Raw genomic sequence first — 17,952 nt, 5'->3', positions numbered from 1 at the left:
TAAAAATACATGCACTGTATTAAGTGGTTACTATGTATCGGTAAAAGTATTAGCTACTGAGTATAGAGCAGTGAATTATATAGTATCTAGAGGAGGACACATGTTATGAAAAATTAAAGATACTTAAGAATAAGTTGGTGAACAGAGTAGAGTTGGCCCATGATTTTAAACAGGGAAGTTGGGAAGGCCTGGTTGAGAAGGTAAACTTTGGGCCATTTGCGATGTGACGAGGGAATAAACATGCGGAGAGCCGGAAGTAGCGGCCCAAGCCCAGCAGAGGCAAAGTGCTGTAACTGAGAACATACCTGGAGATAGACAAGAGACAGCCTGGAAAACACTGAGCCAGCTACTGGATAGATCCTCTGGGGCCCAGGGGCCTCCATCCTTATCTTTGGAGTCAGATGGACATGAGGGACACCACCAAAGACTGAGAGAAACAACCCAAGTTGTAGTTAGAAAAGTAGAGAAATGTGGTAACAATGGAACCTAAGGGAATGCTATGCTTTAGTAGTGAGAGACTGTCCAACTGATGGGAACAGGGTAAGCAAGAAGAAAACCAGAAGGGACTCTTGAAATTGCCCCCTTGGTGACTTGGTCAAAAGCAGGTGCAGTGGAGTGACCTGATTGGAAGCCAGCTGCTGCATCCAAGGGTAGAAGTCTGTAAAGCACACAGATGCATGGTCAGCTGTGCAGTCGGGTGTACACAAAAGCTGAGGGAGACTGTCCTGTATAAAATAAAGTAAGTCATCTGGGTATGGTGGCACAAGCCTGTAATCCTAGCACTCAGGAGGCTGAGACAGGAGGATTGTTGTGAGTCCAGATTGGGATACGAAGTGAGCTCAAGGGGCTGGGGATTTCACTCAGTGGCATAAGTGGCTGCCTGGCAAGTGCAAGTCCTGAGTTCAATTTTCATTATTCCCTGCCAAAAAAAAAGTGAGCTCAAGACTAGCCTGAACTGCATAGCGAGACCCTGCCTCAAAAAAACAAAAAAAAATTTTTTTTAATTGAAAATGGAAATAAAGTAAGTCTCAGTGCCCCATCACACAGAATGAGTGCATCTGCCAGTTCTCTTGGGTACAACTCCATGGCTCATATGGCACTGGGTAAAGCATCTGGCTAAGCTGGGCCACTGTCAGGCAGAATGGCCACACTACCAGCCTCAGCCATGAGCTCATCTTCATGAAGTCTAGAGAGCAGTATTAAGTTCTTCCTGACTGTTCACTTCCTCTTGTTTGTATAACTTCCCTATGTGTTAAGCAATGTGTAGGAAAACTCACTGGCCACTATATTTCCCTGGTTAGGCAAAGCACAATTTTGTAAGAGACTGATGCTTAATCTCGATGGTGAACCTGACTGACTCCATAGACACCTGGCAGACTGGCAAAGCACCCTTGCATGGGTCATGGGCGCATGACCTCAGGAACTGTATCCAGGCTCTGGCACTTTCCTCTCTGGTTCTTCTCCTTGTCTTCCTGCTTCCTGGATTCCATGAGGTTAGCAGTTTTCTTCTACAGAGCTGTTTCTACCCTGGAGCCCACCGGCCATGAACTGAATCCTTTCCTTTAAATTGTGTCTGGTATTTGGCCCAGCAACAAAGAGTAACTAACACAAAAACATTTTGGACTTAAAGCTATGATTTGGATGTGAAATATTATTGGCTATTGTTAACACATCCTTCTTTCTTCATTTTAGAGACTTGGTTTCTTATGAAAAAAATCTTTCCTGGGCATGGTGGCACATGCCTGTAATACCAACACTCAGGAGGCTGAGGCAGGAGGATTATTTCAGGTTTGAGGCTATCCTGAACTACATAGTGAGACTCTATCAAAAATAAAATAATCTTTAGGAAGTGATAGACGAGAGAAATAATTTCATGGTGCTTTGAGACAAGGGAGTTTAGGGTACTTCCTGACACACACAAACATTCTCCCACATTCCTGTTCTGGAAGACACGCTATAGAAGACGCTGACACTCGTCAACTCAAAAATGAAACAGAGGGGCCTGGGATTTAGTTCAACAGCATAAATGCCTGCCTGGCAAGCACGAGGTCATGAATTTGATTCCCAGTTTCCCCCCACCAAAAAAAGAAAAGAAACAAAGATGGATCCACTTGATTTGTATCACTTGAGGCAAGTCATGCTAGTAATGAAAGTAGAATTATTTGTTACAATTTTACAAGTGGTTTCATACAGTTTTTACTATTGTGTCAAGATCATGAATGTTGTTTTCTTTTTCTAGTGTGGGTATAAGACCTCTTGCTTCTCCCTACCACTCTTCCCTGTCCCTCTTCCTCCTAGACTCTGCCGGTGGCTGAGTCAATGCACAGTCATGTTGGGTGGAGTTAACCAGTGAAGTGGTCCTGCAACTGAGGAGTGAAATCACTTAGGCACAGTGGTTAAAAGAACAGATTTTGGCTGTGAATCTGGGTTCATATCCTGGCTCTGGTCTTTACTAGCTATGGCAAGTTACTACATTTCTTTATGCTTCAGTTTCTTGCTTTGTTAAAAGGGGTCACGTGACACGCTCTGCCTGGCAACCTGTTTGCTGGAGTCGCCTTGGGCTTTCTGTGTTCTCAGAGCTGGAACAGCTTGTTTATGTGGCTCGCCTTGGGCACTCTGCCTGTGTGATTGATCTGTAGCTTCAGGCACTCCCCACAATCCCTTGTCCAAGTCTCACTGGACACACGGCAACTTGACCAGGGAGGACACAGTGCTGGTCCAGTCTAATGAGAAGATGACCAGGATCAGTCAGATTCTTTCTTTTCAAAAATTTGATCAGAGAAATATAGAAATAAGCAACCATTTGGAAACATGCGCTAGAATGGAAAGGTCCAGTAGGCCTGGAGCCCTTTTGGCCACTGAGAGCCTTGTGTGAACTGAATGAATCCACAGAGAGAAGAGAAGGAAAAATAAGGCATCAAATGTACCATCAACAACCTGAACAACGAGGCTTGACTTTTGAGGGAGAGGCCTACCTCACTCTACTGTTAATGCTTTCAGGTCTGGTCCCCAGAAGGCCCAGCAATCCTCAGTTGTCTGGGAGAGACCACTGTGTATTCTTCCAAGAGAACAAAAAGCAAAAGATGCAGGAAGCAAAACTGTTTATGCAACTTAACTTAAATGGTTTTCTATTATTTGTAAAAGAACAACAATAGCAAAACTACCTTATTAAAATTGACAAAGGGCTTGAACAGACATTTCTTCAAAGAAGACATATAAGTAGCCAGCAAATGTGTGAAAAGACATTCAATGTCCCCAGTTATCAGGGAAACCCAGGTCAAAACCAGAATGAAATGTAACTTCATACCCCAGGCTGGGGATGTAGCTCCGCGGTAGACTGTTTGCCTAGTTTGTACGAGGTCCTGATTAGTTCCCAACACTGCAAAAACAAAAACACAGAATCACACCTGTTAGGATGGCTATTATTTATAAGGGAAGAGGTGAAATTAGGGAGAAATTGGAAGTCTGCTGATGGGAATGTAAAATGGTACGGTAACTTTGGAAAACATTATGAAGAATCCTCAACAAATTAAAAATAGAAATGGAATAAGATCCAGCAATCCCACTTCTGAGAAAATATCCAAAAGAATTGAAATGAGGATTGTGAAGAACTTTGTGCACTCCCATGTAATCACACTATCACAATAGCCAAGATGTGTTGTCAACGTGGTATGGATGGATAAACAAAACGCGGTATATTCTCACAGTGTGATCGTATCCCACTTTGACGAAAGTTCTGATGTGCTACAGCATGAATAAAACTTGATGAGATGGTAAGTGAAATAAACCAATCCAAAAAAAGGACAAATACTTATGATCCCACTTATACGAGTACCTAGAATAGTCAAATTACTAGAGAGAAAGTAGAAAGGTATCAGGGTTAGGAAATGAGGAACTGTTTAATAGACATAAAATTCTGGTTTTCAAGAAGAAAACAGTTTTGGAGATTATTGCATAACAATATGAATTTAATACTGGTGAACTGTACAATTTTTTAAAAGCACATAATAGATTGTAGCTTTTATATATTTTATTACAATTTTAAACCAACATGCAAATAAAACCAACCAGCCAACAAAACAAACAGAAAACAAAACAAAACAAACAACTCCAAAAATTTTGTCTTGCTGAGAACACAGTAATTCTATGTCGAGAGTGACAGAGAGCTGTAGAGAGGATACCGTTGGGTGAGGGAAACACGATTTAAGTCGCCAACATGTCCTGGTCCAGGGTTCTTTAGCCCAGCAGTGGACATGTCCAGACATCAGCTGGGACACAGGTCAGAGTCAGGGCTAGCAAGACAGAGGAGCAGCCATCTACCTCGGGATGGATTATGCAGAGAGCGGGAGGTTAAGACAGAGGAAGTCGGAAGATGTGTGCCACGATTCTACGGAAGGGCAAGGTGAGTGTGAGTGCCTGACCAGGAAAGGAAAGCTAGAGGTAGACAGGTGGTAGAGACGGCCGTGAGTTCAGCAATCAGCTTGTTAAGCTCAGGACTGCAGAGCACTCACTGGACAGCCTGTTTGGAGCCGGACTGAAGCCGAGAACCCGGATTACCTCTAGTTCAGATTCCCTCCTGGGAACCCCCGCTCCATCATCCCCAGTGCCCACAAACATACCAGAGGCCCCCAGAGTGTTCTGGGAAAGAGAATTACTTAACTTTGTTTAACTTAAGCTCACTTGACTGCCTTACCCTTTTGTTGTTTCATGGAACATTTATTCATTTACTGCAAATTATACTTTGGGGAATTATTTCTGATCTCTGTAGATATTTCTTTGTTCACAAAGTAAAGCAAAGAAACTGGTTAGATGTTTGATAGATCTGCAGATATTCGGTATATCCCTATTATCACCAAAACAGATGGTGGAAGCTTCCAGAATCCCAGGCCTGACCGGGGAACTGAGGACACTCACCCCTCTGCGTGGGCAGTGGGAGCACAGGCTGCTGGGGGTTTTGATCAAAGACAGCTTGCTCTCTTGGCTTTCTACCTACACGGCATGTGCCAGTAAAGCCTTGGCCCAGTTCCTCCCCTCGTTCTTTTTTATTCTCTACATTGGCTTCTTGTCATTGCTTTTCCATTTGCATAACTAATGCACACAACACAGAGTTCCTGCAATTTTACAGACAGCTGGCCAGCACTTCTTGGATGCTGATGTCAGGAAACATCTGGAAGAGAGCTAAAGTTACTGCAGGCTCCACTGAGAACAATGGAAGCACATTAATATGGAAAATTCAGCATGGGGGTGCATAAAATGGCTGCTAGGCCAGCTTGCAAAAGCCTTGTGCAAAACCCTATTGTATTTTGAACGTTAATATTTCTGAGAGAATGAGCAGAGATCCAGCTAAAACTGAAACGTGGTTACTTTCTTTTGGACCCCATAACTAAGCATTAAGCTTTTTTTTTTAATATTTGTTTGTGGTGAGGATTGAATTTATAGCCAATGTATGTCATGCAAGTGTTCTACTACTGCGGTTTATCTTCTGCTATTTTATTTTATTTTATTTTATTTTATTTTATTTTTGGTACCAGGGATTGAACTCATGGCCTAGCACTTGCCAGGTAAACACTTATGCGCTGAGCTAATTCCCTGGCCCTTTATTTTGTGATGAGATCTCAAGTTCCCCAGACTGGCCTCAAACTTGCAATTCTCCTGCCTCTGCCTCCCAAGTGGCTAAAATACAGGTATCCACAACCATGTCCAACAGTATTTTCCTTCCTGAAAAGTTTCCTAGAATTCTTTCCAGCTTGCTAAGAGTCTCATTTCAAAAAAACAAAAAAATCATGAACTGGCATTTTATTTTCTGATAACATTAAGCTGATCTTCCTCCTTCCTCCGTGTTCTCTTTCTCAACATATTGAGGTCTCATACACCTGTTTCTCCTGTCATTAAGAAGTCAGTGAGCTGGGTCCATGCTTGTAATCCTGGCCCTTGGAAGGCTAAGGGGTTGCTACAAGTTTGAGGCCAGCCTGAACCACATAGTGAATTCAGGCCAATCTGAACTACATAGCAAGACCCTGTCTCAGATAAAACAAAACAAAAACAGGAAGTCAGTGAGAGAGGATATATTGATATATATTAAATATTGTGAGAGCAATATTTAAATGTAATTTGGGGGTAGGGATTCTGAGGAATAAACCTAGACCTTTGCACAGAGGTATAGTCTTAATTTTTTTTGTTTGTTTTTTGTGGACAAGGTTGCTAAATTGCTAAGTTACTCAGGCTAGATTCAGACTTCTGATCCTCCTTCCTCTGCTTCTCAAAGTTTAGAGATTATAGATATGCACCATCATGCCCAGCAATAATGGTGTCTTTAAAAAATGATACTTATATTTACCTAAACCTGGTAGCACATGCCTATAATCCCAACCTCCCGGGAAACTGAGACAAAAGGGTCATAAAATTGAGCTCAGCCTGGGCGATTTAGTAACTTAAGAAGACCCTGTCCAAAATCAAAAGTGTAATAGATATAGCTCAGTGTAAGGGCCTAGGGTCGTTTCCCAGTGTCCAAAACAAACAAGCAAACAATCCATACAGCATAATAGCTAAAACAATGCACCTAGCACCTCCTCTTATCATGTGTAACCCTGGTAAATTATTTACTATAACTTAAAAAGTGAAATTGTGGTCATCATTTTTGTCTATTTGGATCATCGTGAGAAATGCACAAGCTAATTTGTGTTGGAAACGCTTAGTGGGATGCCTGACACACATTAGCTATCATTAGTGTGGTTTTGTTGATACCCATGGATTAAGAAGGAATCCCTGCTATAATTGATTTCTCAATCCAGCTCTCAAACATTGAGTATTTGCTTTCAGTCCCTGTCCTATAGAGCTATATCTGCATTTATAATTTCCCCTAAGCATTCCCCTAGAGCTTTGCTTACCATTTCATTTTACATGGTAGAGACTGAAAACTGTATCTTGTATCTCAGGTATGGATCCATATTAGCATCGATGCTGTCTTCCAACATTTGGATTCCTTGTCTTGACCCCTGCTATTACCACAGTCCAGGTTCAGTGCCTGCTTTATCCTTTTGAAGATTTGTTAGATTTTCTCCTGTCTCCAGGGTTCTGAAATCACATATTGCTGTGCTTTGGTGTTGATCTGTTTCCATCTATTGTATGTATGAGTATTTTGGGTGCCTTACCAGTCTGGTAGCTCATATGCACTAGTTTGAGAAATCATGTTGAATTATCAATTTGTCATGAGACTTTTCCCATGATTTTGTTTTATTTCTACTCTTCCTGAATCCCTGTTTGTTACACCATCTGACCTTCTGGACAGAGCCTCTGTCTTTCCTGTTGTCCTTTTCATTGTCATTTGGCGTGTGCTTACTTCGGCAGCACATATATTAAAATGGGGATGATATGGAGATTAGTATGGCCCCTGCACAATGATGACATGCAAATTCGTGAAGCATTGTCATTTGGCTTTCATTTCCTAGAGTTCCTCAAGTTTGTATCTAAACCATCTGTTACATTTGCTTTTCTTTTGAGCTCCAATTAATTGTGATAGGAGATTCATGTCAAGCCAACATGAAGTCACCAGTCAGTAATAATAACAAGGCTTATGTGTTGTATGTATTGTATATGCACCACTTAAAGATGCCTAAACATTAATCAGTCCAGACAATGTCACAAATTTCCTCAGTGACATCCCATTAAAGGTTAATGAGTTAGGTAAGAGTATCTTATGTATTAGATAGAGATGACTGAGTGATTTTTTTTTTTTATGAGATGACTGAGTGATTAAAAGAGCTATATTAGCCGGGTGTGGTGGCACACTCCTGTAATCCCAGCACACAGGAGGCTGAGGCAGGGGGATTGTTGCAAATTGAAGACCAGCCCGGGCTACAAAGTGAGTCCAAGGTCAGCCTGAAATGCATTGTGAAACCCTGCCTCAAAAAAAAAGACAGAGTCTACGACGGCCATACCACCCTGAACGCACCCTATCTCCTCTGATCTCGGAAGCTAAGCAGGGTCGGGCATGGTTAATATTTGGATGGGAGACTGCCTGGGAATACCAGGTGCTGTAGGCTTTAAAAAAAAAAAAAAGACAGAAAAAAAAGAACTATACTATGTCAAAATGGAAATTTAAGCATGTCACAAAAATGTCATCATGATTGTCATGCTACAATATTATGTATAGTTTTGTATGCTACAATATTTATATGGTTATGTATGGTTCTGAGTAAAATTATATAACTATTGCCTGTTAGCATTCCACAGAGATTTTAGAGCACCCATAGTTGTTAGCAAATAATGGTTCTATTTTATGTTCAAAGGTGCTTGATATTCAGATAAAATAGTAACATTAAGCTAACTGTTCTCACTGCAAAATGTTATGTTATTAACCTTCTCTCCTGATGTTCAACAACTGAGGTATGGAGACAAAAATCTAGAAAGATAGATGGGCTAAGAGGACAGCCAATATTTTGGCCCCAGCCCTCAGCAGTCAATGAGGACCCAGAACATGAGGGAACATTTTCAGGAACATCCTGCAACTCTGGTAGTTCTACAAACTCCTGATCAAGGAGATTGTAGGGTCACAGAGGATAAATGTGTGTGGTGTATAGTGTGCCTAAGGAGAGTGAACAGGAGAGAAAAATTTGCCAAGCTTTCACAGAAAGCAACTTGGTCAAGCAATGGCTATGACTTATCCAGATGGCTGACACTGACAGAAGAACTAAGAGGTGCTGTGCATGGTTCCCAGGTAATTCCCAAGGAGTCTTAATGGATCTGGATAGATGACAAGAGATTGATTATAATTAATACAGATCTCACTTTAACTTGGTCTTGAACATCTTGCAAAAAAGTGTAATACAAGCGTTATAAAACAATGCCACCGTAAATAGTAGCTAAAAGAAACTTAAATCACTAAAAGCTTCTAACAATTGCCAGCTACACTAGTACCTGACTACTATTATGAGTTAATAGACTGTACAAGGTTAAATTACTAAGTGCAGGAATTTAAAATCCTTGGATTGGAAATCTTTAGCCTAAACAAGTAAGTTCACTCAAATAAAAAGGGTTCAAGAATAAAAAGATCATCTAGAGAGTTCTCCAAACACAGCTTCTCTAGCCCCAACCAACTACCCATTGTTTACAACTATAAAACAGAAAAGAGGGAGATGTGGGGAGTAGATGAAGCTGAAGATCAATCCTGAGTGAGGCCAGACCAAGACTGATCTCAGGAACTCTGGGTGCCTGAGCCAAGCCACATGGGTAAGCTCTCAGGCTGAGAGGGTTCACATGAAACTCAGACCCCCAAGTGTATAAATAAATGCACTGCAGCCGTTGGAGCTTGCCTGCTCTTTCCTCTCACTCCTTCTCCCTCTCCCCCTGCTTCTTTGAACTTCCCATCAGAAGGGAGGGCTCTACCTGGCCTCAGTTTTCTGTAAAAAATAAAAAATAAGCTGTTAAGTTTTTAAATTGTATTTTAAATTTCTAACAGTTCTTTTTTGTTCTCTAGTGTTTATTTTTAATATTTCTGTTTCCCCACATATTTTCTCTTTTTATTTAAAAAGAATTAAACCAAGCAAAATAAAACAGAGCAAAGCCAATCAAAACAAACCAGTGTAAGTGACATGGGCTTCAAAACAATAGGAAATCAACAATTATGATTACCATAATGCCTCTTGTTGTCTTCAAAATAGCTCAGATACCTTCAGACATAGTAAAAATCAAACAAAGCAGAACAGACTAGAACCAATAAAAACAAAACAATGAATGCAATAAAGGACTTCAAAACAAAACAATAGCAAATCCAAAATGGCTGCCATAATATATCTTGTTATCTTTGAAATAGCTGTGCATGCCATCAGAAATAATAAAAATCAGAATAAAACCTAACTCAACAAAACAATGAAAATGATACAGGACTTCAAAACAAGATGATAGAGAATTAACATTGGCTACCACCTTCAGAAGGAGATCCCCCACAGATGACATACTGTGGACCGTTTTCCTATGATCAAACCACTGGCCCTAAACCTGCAAAGTCAGTGAAACACCAAACACCACAAGCATCAGATTGCATTTCACCTCAATAGCCTGTGTTTCTCGAGATCAGCGGATCACTTACAGAGTGGGGGATGTTGGCTCTTCTTGTTTCCCAGCCCTGGCACTGAAAAGATCTGGGGTTTGGATGTCCCCCAGGTGGTGGCAGCCTGCGCATGGCGCTGATTCGCAGGGAGGGCTTGCTTCTTGGTGACTTCTTGTTCTCTTCCTCCACAGCCTGCAAACGGTCTCCCCACACATTCTCAAGTCTCTGTTTCCTCTCTAGTTGTTTGCTTGTTTGTGTGTTTTGTCTCTAGGTTCCTTGGTAGAGGTTTTCCCCAGATGTCTAATGATCCTGGTCCTTGACTGGTATTTTAGAGCTGACGGACAGCCCTGTGCCATAGATAATGAAGTGTGTTGCTTTCACTATTTAGGGTGATCTGCCAGGCCCATTGCTGTGGGTGGTGGCGGGGGGCATTGGCTTTAGGTCACTTTTCTTGGTGTTTTATTTTGTTTTATAATTTCCCAAATTTTCCAGGAGAGAAATGTCGATTCTCCTTCCTACAGCGATGAGTTAGCTCTGGCTGCCAGGATTCTGGAAATTGAATATAAATTGAGGAGTATTGTTGGGGGTATACACCCGTAATTCCTGCACTCAGGAGGCTGAGGCAGGGGAATTGCTGGGAGTTTAAGCCCAGCCTGGGCTACAAAGTGAGTTCTATGTCAGTCTGAACTGCATAACAAAACCCTGTCTCAAAAAGACAAAATAAACAAACTGAGATTCTCAACACTCTATTATATAAATCTTTATTGCCAAATGTGGTGGCACATGCCTATAAACCCAGCACCTTGGAGGCTAAAGCAGGAGGATTGTTGTGAGTTCAAGACCACCCTGTGCTACAAAATGAGCTGAAGGCCAGTCTGAACTCTATAATGAGAACCTGTCTCAAAAAGAAAAAACAAATAAACCTTTATTATTTGGCACTGCCTCTTTCAGTACAGACTTGCCAGTTTATTCATATCCTATTCTGGATTACAGATTTTTATTGTCTTCTAGAGAATAAAACCTTAAGCCTTTTTGTTTAGAGAGGCAGTTAGGAGCTGGGAGTGGTGGCTGTAATCCCAGTACTCCAGAGGCTGAGGCAGGAAGATCATTGAGAGTTTGAGACCAATCTGGGCTACAAAGTGAGCTCAAGGCCAACCTGAACTACATAGTAAGACCCTGTCTCAAAAAGACCAAAAAAAGAAAATAAAAGAAGCAGTTGTAAAGTGCATTAAGGAGAGGGCTTTTCACATGGTCCTCCTGGATGTTGGATTGCTTCTTGGCTTCCACATTTGCTGATTTACAATTTATCTTTGTTTGTTAATTTGAGGGCACTGACTCCTAAAATTTTGTTTCTATCATTATTTCTTCATCCTTTTTAATATTTAAAAATCATATTTTAATTTTGTTTTGTTCTGAGACTGGATCTTGCCATGCAGGTCAGACTGGTCTTGAAATCACTACGTAGCCCAGGGTGGTCTTGAATTTGCAACAATTCTCCTGCCTCAGCCTCCGGAGTGCTGGGGTCACAGGTTTGCACCACCACGCCCAATTTAATGAGTATTTGTAAAAAGATATTCCTAATTTAATGATTTCTTTGGAAACGTTGCATTTTATTTGCCAGAAAGCAAACCAAAGTACTCTGATGGGATCCACTAGCATATCCTAGCATGGTTTTGTAACAGTATTCGTTAAGTTCTCACTGGTTTTAATATTCTGGCCATCATAGCTGCTGCGTGGTCACTGTTTCTATTTGTTGGCAGAACCCTCTTGGGCTGCTCAGCACCTTTCATGTGGTTGTGAATGTAAACAACATGTGTGCCCCACATGGGCTCTGAAATCCGGCTCGGCTGATCCAGTCCTCCACACACCACAGTTCTGCATCTCACATCCCCGTAGCACAGCTTGTGGTCTGGCTGCGCCCAAGAGAACGCTGGGCCACTAAAATTGCTGTCACAGGAGGCGCTGTATGCAGTGTGCACTTCACGCCGCACTTTCTTTCTGAGGAGTCGGATGTGAGTGGACTGGGATTTACGGTGGGTTGAAGGTGCTGGGGAAATAACAAGACTGGTGAGGATTTAGGTCCACAGTGCACGTTATCACCTTGTCTTTTTTAAAATTTATTTGTTGATTTGCTTGTTGGTGTTTTAGAGACAGGGTCTCACTGTGCAGTCCAGGCTGAACTTGCAGTTATCTGAGTGCCTCAGCCTCCCAAGCATTGGGGTTGCAGAACCCCTCACACATTACTCTAATTTTATGCGCTGAAGCAAAAATTCTCACAGCTGATAATATCCTTGCAGAGCTACTTGCAAAGCGGGCAACCCTGGCTATGTAAATAGCCTGAACGAGGAGGACACATAGCCAGTATCACAGCCTAACCTAGCAGGCAGCCCTTGCGGGCTCAGAAATGCCATAACCAGCCTGGTAAGCAGTTGGGAGGCTGAGACAGGGGGACCTAAATTTCAAGCCAGCCTCAGCAAGTTTTCAAGGTCTTAAAGTAAAATTTTAAAACAGATGAGAATAAGGCCATGGGTTCAATCCTTAGTACACACACACACACACACACACACACACACACACACACACACACCAAAATTTTAAAAAAAAAAAAAAAAACCTTTTGAAAAACCAAAGCATGCCTGCAATCCCAGCATTCAGGAGGCTGAGGCAAGAGGATCACAGTGAGTTTGACACCAGCCTGAGCAACACAGTGAGTTCAAATTTAGCCTGAAGTACATAACATGACCCTGTCTCAAAACACAAAAATAAAGCAAAACACTGCAGCCAAAAATCCAAACAAACCAAAGCTCCCAGCACTAGTTATTTCTTAGTGCCTTACCAGGATGTGACTCAGCGGTACAGTGTTCGCCTTGGTGTACAAGGCCCCGAGTTTGAACCCTGAAATGCGTGCACGTACTCACACACACCCCTCAATCCTGAATTCTCAGCACCTACTGTGAGCTAAATGGTTTACATCCATGGTCACATTTAATTCTCCCCCTTCCCAACAATTCTGTAATGAGATTGTTATGAGAATTTTGCACACCAAGTGTGGTAAGACTCTAAGAAGTTGGGTAGCTCATCTGAGGTTACAAAGTTGGTAAAGTTGACATGGAGTTAGAAAACGTGTTTTCAGGATTTTCTCCAGAGCCCAGTCTCTTTGACTGAGCCAGGCAGCAGTGGCAAGTTGACATCTCTAACACTCGTGCACTGTATAGTGTGCATTTGTGAATGCAGGGATGTTTCAGACAAGCTAGGAGGACACACATGTGTTTATTCTTCTTCACGTGCCTGATCCAGAATACAAGCATGTACCATTGTATGCTAGATGTCATGCCCCATCCAATCACCTTCCACCAAGGGTACACAGGTAACGGGCACCAAATGGCTCAGCAACAGTGCTGCTTGTTTGGACTGTCCCCACCCACAAGAGATGGAAAGGAACTGAAGCCTGTGACTCAGTCCTGGCGTTCATGCTGAATGACCCTCTGGAACTTGCCGTCTACTGAAGGAAACCCTTGTTGAAAGTCTTACATGCATCCAGTGTGGTTTTTCATTTTGGTTTTAATTTACTCGTTTTGAATTGTCTAGATGTATCCAAGAGTGACAAAGGGTGCTGAAATTGGCACCGTCTATCCCTGGCCCATCTAGCAGTGTGTTCCCTTCCCTGTGTTATCCACTGTGCACAGTTTTGTGTAATATTTCTAGAGGTACCAGTAACTTTAAATATATCATTTGTGCCTCCCGGCTATTGCTTTAATTTAATTTTTGTCTTTTCTCAGGAGTTGGAGCAAGAGAGGGAAGCCAGTATATATGCATACTCCACATTTTTGTTCCAGTTTTTACCCCCATTTTACTGATACCAACACTGAGTTCAGTAGCTACTGAGTTCATGAGCGGCTGTCATGACAGTACCCAAGAGAAGGAATGCTGGATGAAGAGGTTTCGGTTGAGGTCAGAATGCTGTGCTCAGTTTCAGACTGCTGTGTTTAAAATACTGGTGAGAAAACATGAGGAGACATTAGGTGAGTGCAAGCTGGAAAGAGCTCTCTGTAGAAATATTTGGGATTTGTTCACCTGTGAAAGGTAGAAAAAACCATGGGAATGAATGAGTCTGACCAAAGTACTGCCCGGTGAAAAGACAAGCAAGCTGAAGACAGACTCCTAGGATTACTGACTTACTTCTTAGGGCTGTTTCCTTCTTAGTCCTCGCTCTCATCAATACATTTTTGGGGAAAAGCATTTTAGTAACTATGAAATTTTTCCTCTAGTGGAACCAGGTTGCCTTAGAACTAACTGTGCCTGCTTCATTTACGAGTCGCAAGATTATCTAACCGGCTATGGAGATTGGGTGGTGGCAAAAGAATTCAGGCCTTGTTAGTATCTTTCCGACCTCTCCTTTCTGGGCTCTTGGGTGGACCCGACTAACAAGGAGTGTGCACATTCCCAGCCCCTTGTGTTCCTTGCTCTTTCCTCTCCTCAAAAGTCAGCAGCTGGTGGCGTGCTCCTATGATCCCAGCACTCAGGAGGCTGAGCCAGGCAGATCATTGCAAATTTGAGACCAACTTGGGCTGCAAAGTGAGCCCAAGGCCAGCCTGAACTGCACAGTGAGACCTTGTCTCTAAAAGACAAAAAAAAAAAGTCAATGGTATGTGCCTGGAGGGGCATGTGCCTTGGAAACCGGTGGACCTGGTTTAGAATAATACCAACTATGTCTTTAGGCAAATTACTTAATCTGTCTAAACATCTATTTTCCTCATTGTGTATCTGGTCTAATGATATCTCCCAAGTGGAGTCAGGATTGGAAATAGTTTGCAAAAACCCTCTGCACTAAACCTGATGTACTAGAGCTGTTGCTGTGGTTCGGAAATGGTTTGAATGTATCCCCCAAGGCTTCAAGTGCTGGAATTCTCATTGAGAGGTGAGAAAATGGAAACAGAGACCTACTGTGGCAGGTAGAGGTGGAGCCTTGGGAAGTGATGCGGGTTAGATACCATCATCAGAACAGAGCCCCCATGCCTAAAAGCGCTGGTGGTTTTTTATGCAGATGAAGAGATTATGAGCAACCAGAGGCGGTGTTCATACTCGTGTGCTCCTGTTTCTTGTGTCCAGATCCCTGTGCTGTATTGGGCCACTGCAGCACAGAGGTCATCATCACAAGTCCACCCATGACTCTGCAGAACCATGAGCTATATTGACTTTTCACTGTAAAGTTATCCAGCCCCAGGTAACTCCTTACAGCAATGAAAAACAGACTCATATAACTGCCATTGTTCTCATCAGACAGATTGTCTACTGAGAAGCATTTTTCTTTTTCTCCTTTCTGCAAAAACCACAGAGAATGTGGTTCATTAAAGAGTATGCTCTGAATCAATAAGTATAAAACTAACTTTTCCTTTTCTTTCCCTGAACTTTCATGTTACTGGGGTGGTGGAAGACAAATAAAACTCATAACCAAAGATATTAAAAAAGCAAACAAACAAAAAGCAAAAATCAAAAAACCTAGTATGGTAGCACATGCCTATAATTCTAGCACTCAGGAGGCTGAAGCAGAAGAATCTCTGAGGTTGAGGCCAGCCTGGGCTACACAGTGAGTTTAAGACCAGACCAGTCCGAACTGTCTCACAAAACTAAAAAAAAAGACAGACAGACCGAAAGAAAGAAAAGAATAGGTTGTCAGAGGCACATTTTTCTTTAAACAGATAATAATTTTAAGTTTTGCCCTCTAGTGTATGCATGTGTTATGTGTGTGTGTGTGTGTGTGTGTGTGTGTGTGTTACTAGAGATTGAACCCGGGGCCTTCACACTATTACATACTCACCCACTTTTTTATTTTGAGACAGGGTCTTGTCAAATTGCTTAATTGCCCAAGATAGGTTCAAACTTGTAATCTTCCTACCTCAGCCTCCTAAAGGGCCTGGATTACAGCATGCACCCCCATATCCAGCTTTCTTCTGGTTTTAGATCCTCTCCTGAGGTGGTATAACAGCCACACTGACAATTTGGGCCCTCGGCTCCACTTCCGTGACAAATCAGATGCTGGCCATTTCTCCTGGAAACACTGCTACTGTTTACACGGAACACTTACAGTAGTTGAGGCAGGAGGATCAAACATTCAAGCCCAGCCTGAGAAAAAGAAATTTAGTAAGACCCTGTCTCAAAAGTGTGAAGGCCCTGGATTCAGTCCCCAGTAACAACAAAAATAAGTATAACCCTGACAGCTCATGATATTCCTCTCCTTCCATCTGGCCTTCCAAATCTCTTCAATGTCATTATTTTCCTCCTGAAACAAGCTCAAGAAGTGGGAGACTGGGTGGCTGAATGACACAACTGGCTGTCTCTGCCACTCTGTTTAGACCAGCTGTCCCCTTGGGTACGGGAGGGTGTCCAGGGAGTTCGATGTGACCCTGACACCACTTGTGCAGGGGCGGCAGATGGCATCTCCTCCTGAATGTGGAGAAGGGATGCAGAAACCCTCTCCTGGATTCACCGTGCACACTTCTCATATCTCATTGCCCCAAACTACACCTCATGGTCATTTTAAAATTGGAGGACCAGGGATTTAGCTCAGCAACACAAGTAAGTGACTGTCTGGAAGCACAAAGTCATGAGTTCAATTCCCAGTACCAAAAAATATAAATAATAAAAAATAAAAATAAAAATTGTCATAAATACTGGCAAGGAATTCATAAATGTGTAACTGGTCCAAACAAATCAGGATACACCTCTAGCTAGGAACATGGTCATATTCCCTGAAGTAGATACAATCATTTCCTAACTAGACTCCCAACATTCTTTCCCTCCACCCACGCTCACCTTCCACCACTGCCATTCACAACCTAAAATATGGTTCTCTCTAACTTTCACTAGTTTTACCTAACCTCCAGAAAAATACTCAAACTTACCAAAGAATTTTGAACCATAGGATGTGAGGTAGGAATCCCTGGGAACTGAGAATTCCAAAAGCAACACCAGAAAGATGAGATGGACCCAGGACCAAACCTGTGCTCCACACTGAGCTACAGTCACAACCCAGCCAGACCGGCTTTAGCTCTACTAGAAAACATAGATATGTGATCTCACCAAGTATTTATTTTGCCTAACCAAATATGTAATATACAAAAATCTCCCTTGAAGAGCAATTTTCAAAATGAACTATGGGCTGGATACTGTGGGACATGCCTGTAATCCCAGCGCTTGGCAGGATTGCAGTAAGTTCGTGGGGCTGTCCCACTCATTATTCAACACAGGCTGGTCTTGAACTTACATTCATCCTGCCTTTGCCTCCTGAGTTCTGGGGTTACAGATATGTGCCACTATATTTGGGTACTGAGTATTGAAAACTTGTTTTAAGTGTAATGCAAAGTCTTTATTTCACCCATCTCAAAAGCACCTATCCTCCTCTTGCACGTCCTGAACCTTACCTTGGTACCTCCAGGTCTTGAAAACCTCTTGCATAGTTCATGATGTTGACTTTGGAAACCTTTCTTTCATGATCAAGCCACATTACCATGTAGGTCTTTCCATAAGGACAAGGTGAAGTTAGTTTGGAGCCAGCGTATTTGTGTCCCTACTTGAGTGCTCTTGTGCAGAACAACAGAGATGACTGTACTTGACTCTCCTTGAAAAGAAGGGCAACTATCTGCATTTTGGGTAAACCTGGCCCTCTCTCCATGTACTGATATATACAGAGCTGGAAAGCCTATTTTGTTTTGTCCCTTCAATTGGCTTTAAGCACTATAAATTGGGCTTGCCGAGGAACTGATGTGTAATCTCTAAAGCAAAGTGACAGGGCAGTGTTACCCCACTCACTGACTCCCCAAATACGTGGTTGAGCTGGGTGGGATGGGGAGCTATGCCCCGTGCTGTCACAGAGGTGCTCTCAGACCTCCTAGCTAGACCAGTTC

General features: G+C 42.3%; 1 non-coding gene and 1 pseudogene across 1 annotated transcript; both read left to right on the top strand.

Moving 5' to 3' along the window:
- Positions 1–7,331: 7,331 nt before the first annotated feature.
- LOC111753535 (U6 spliceosomal RNA) lies at positions 7,332–7,435 on the top strand. Its single transcript, XR_002788315.1, has one exon. It is a non-coding gene; the product is annotated as a U6 spliceosomal RNA (small nuclear RNA).
- Positions 7,436–7,923: 488 nt separating this feature from the next.
- Positions 7,924–8,042, top strand: LOC111753526 (5S ribosomal RNA; annotated as a pseudogene).
- The last annotated feature ends 9,910 nt before the right edge of the window (positions 8,043–17,952 follow it).

Source organism: Cavia porcellus, unplaced genomic scaffold (assembly GCF_034190915.1).
Source record: "Cavia porcellus strain 051 isolate PalLab524CR breed Dunkin Hartley unplaced genomic scaffold, mCavPor4.1 scaffold_5, whole genome shotgun sequence".
In the NCBI taxonomy this organism is placed as follows: Eukaryota; Metazoa; Chordata; class Mammalia; order Rodentia; family Caviidae; genus Cavia; species Cavia porcellus.
This window is presented reverse-complemented; position numbering and strand designations above follow the sequence as displayed.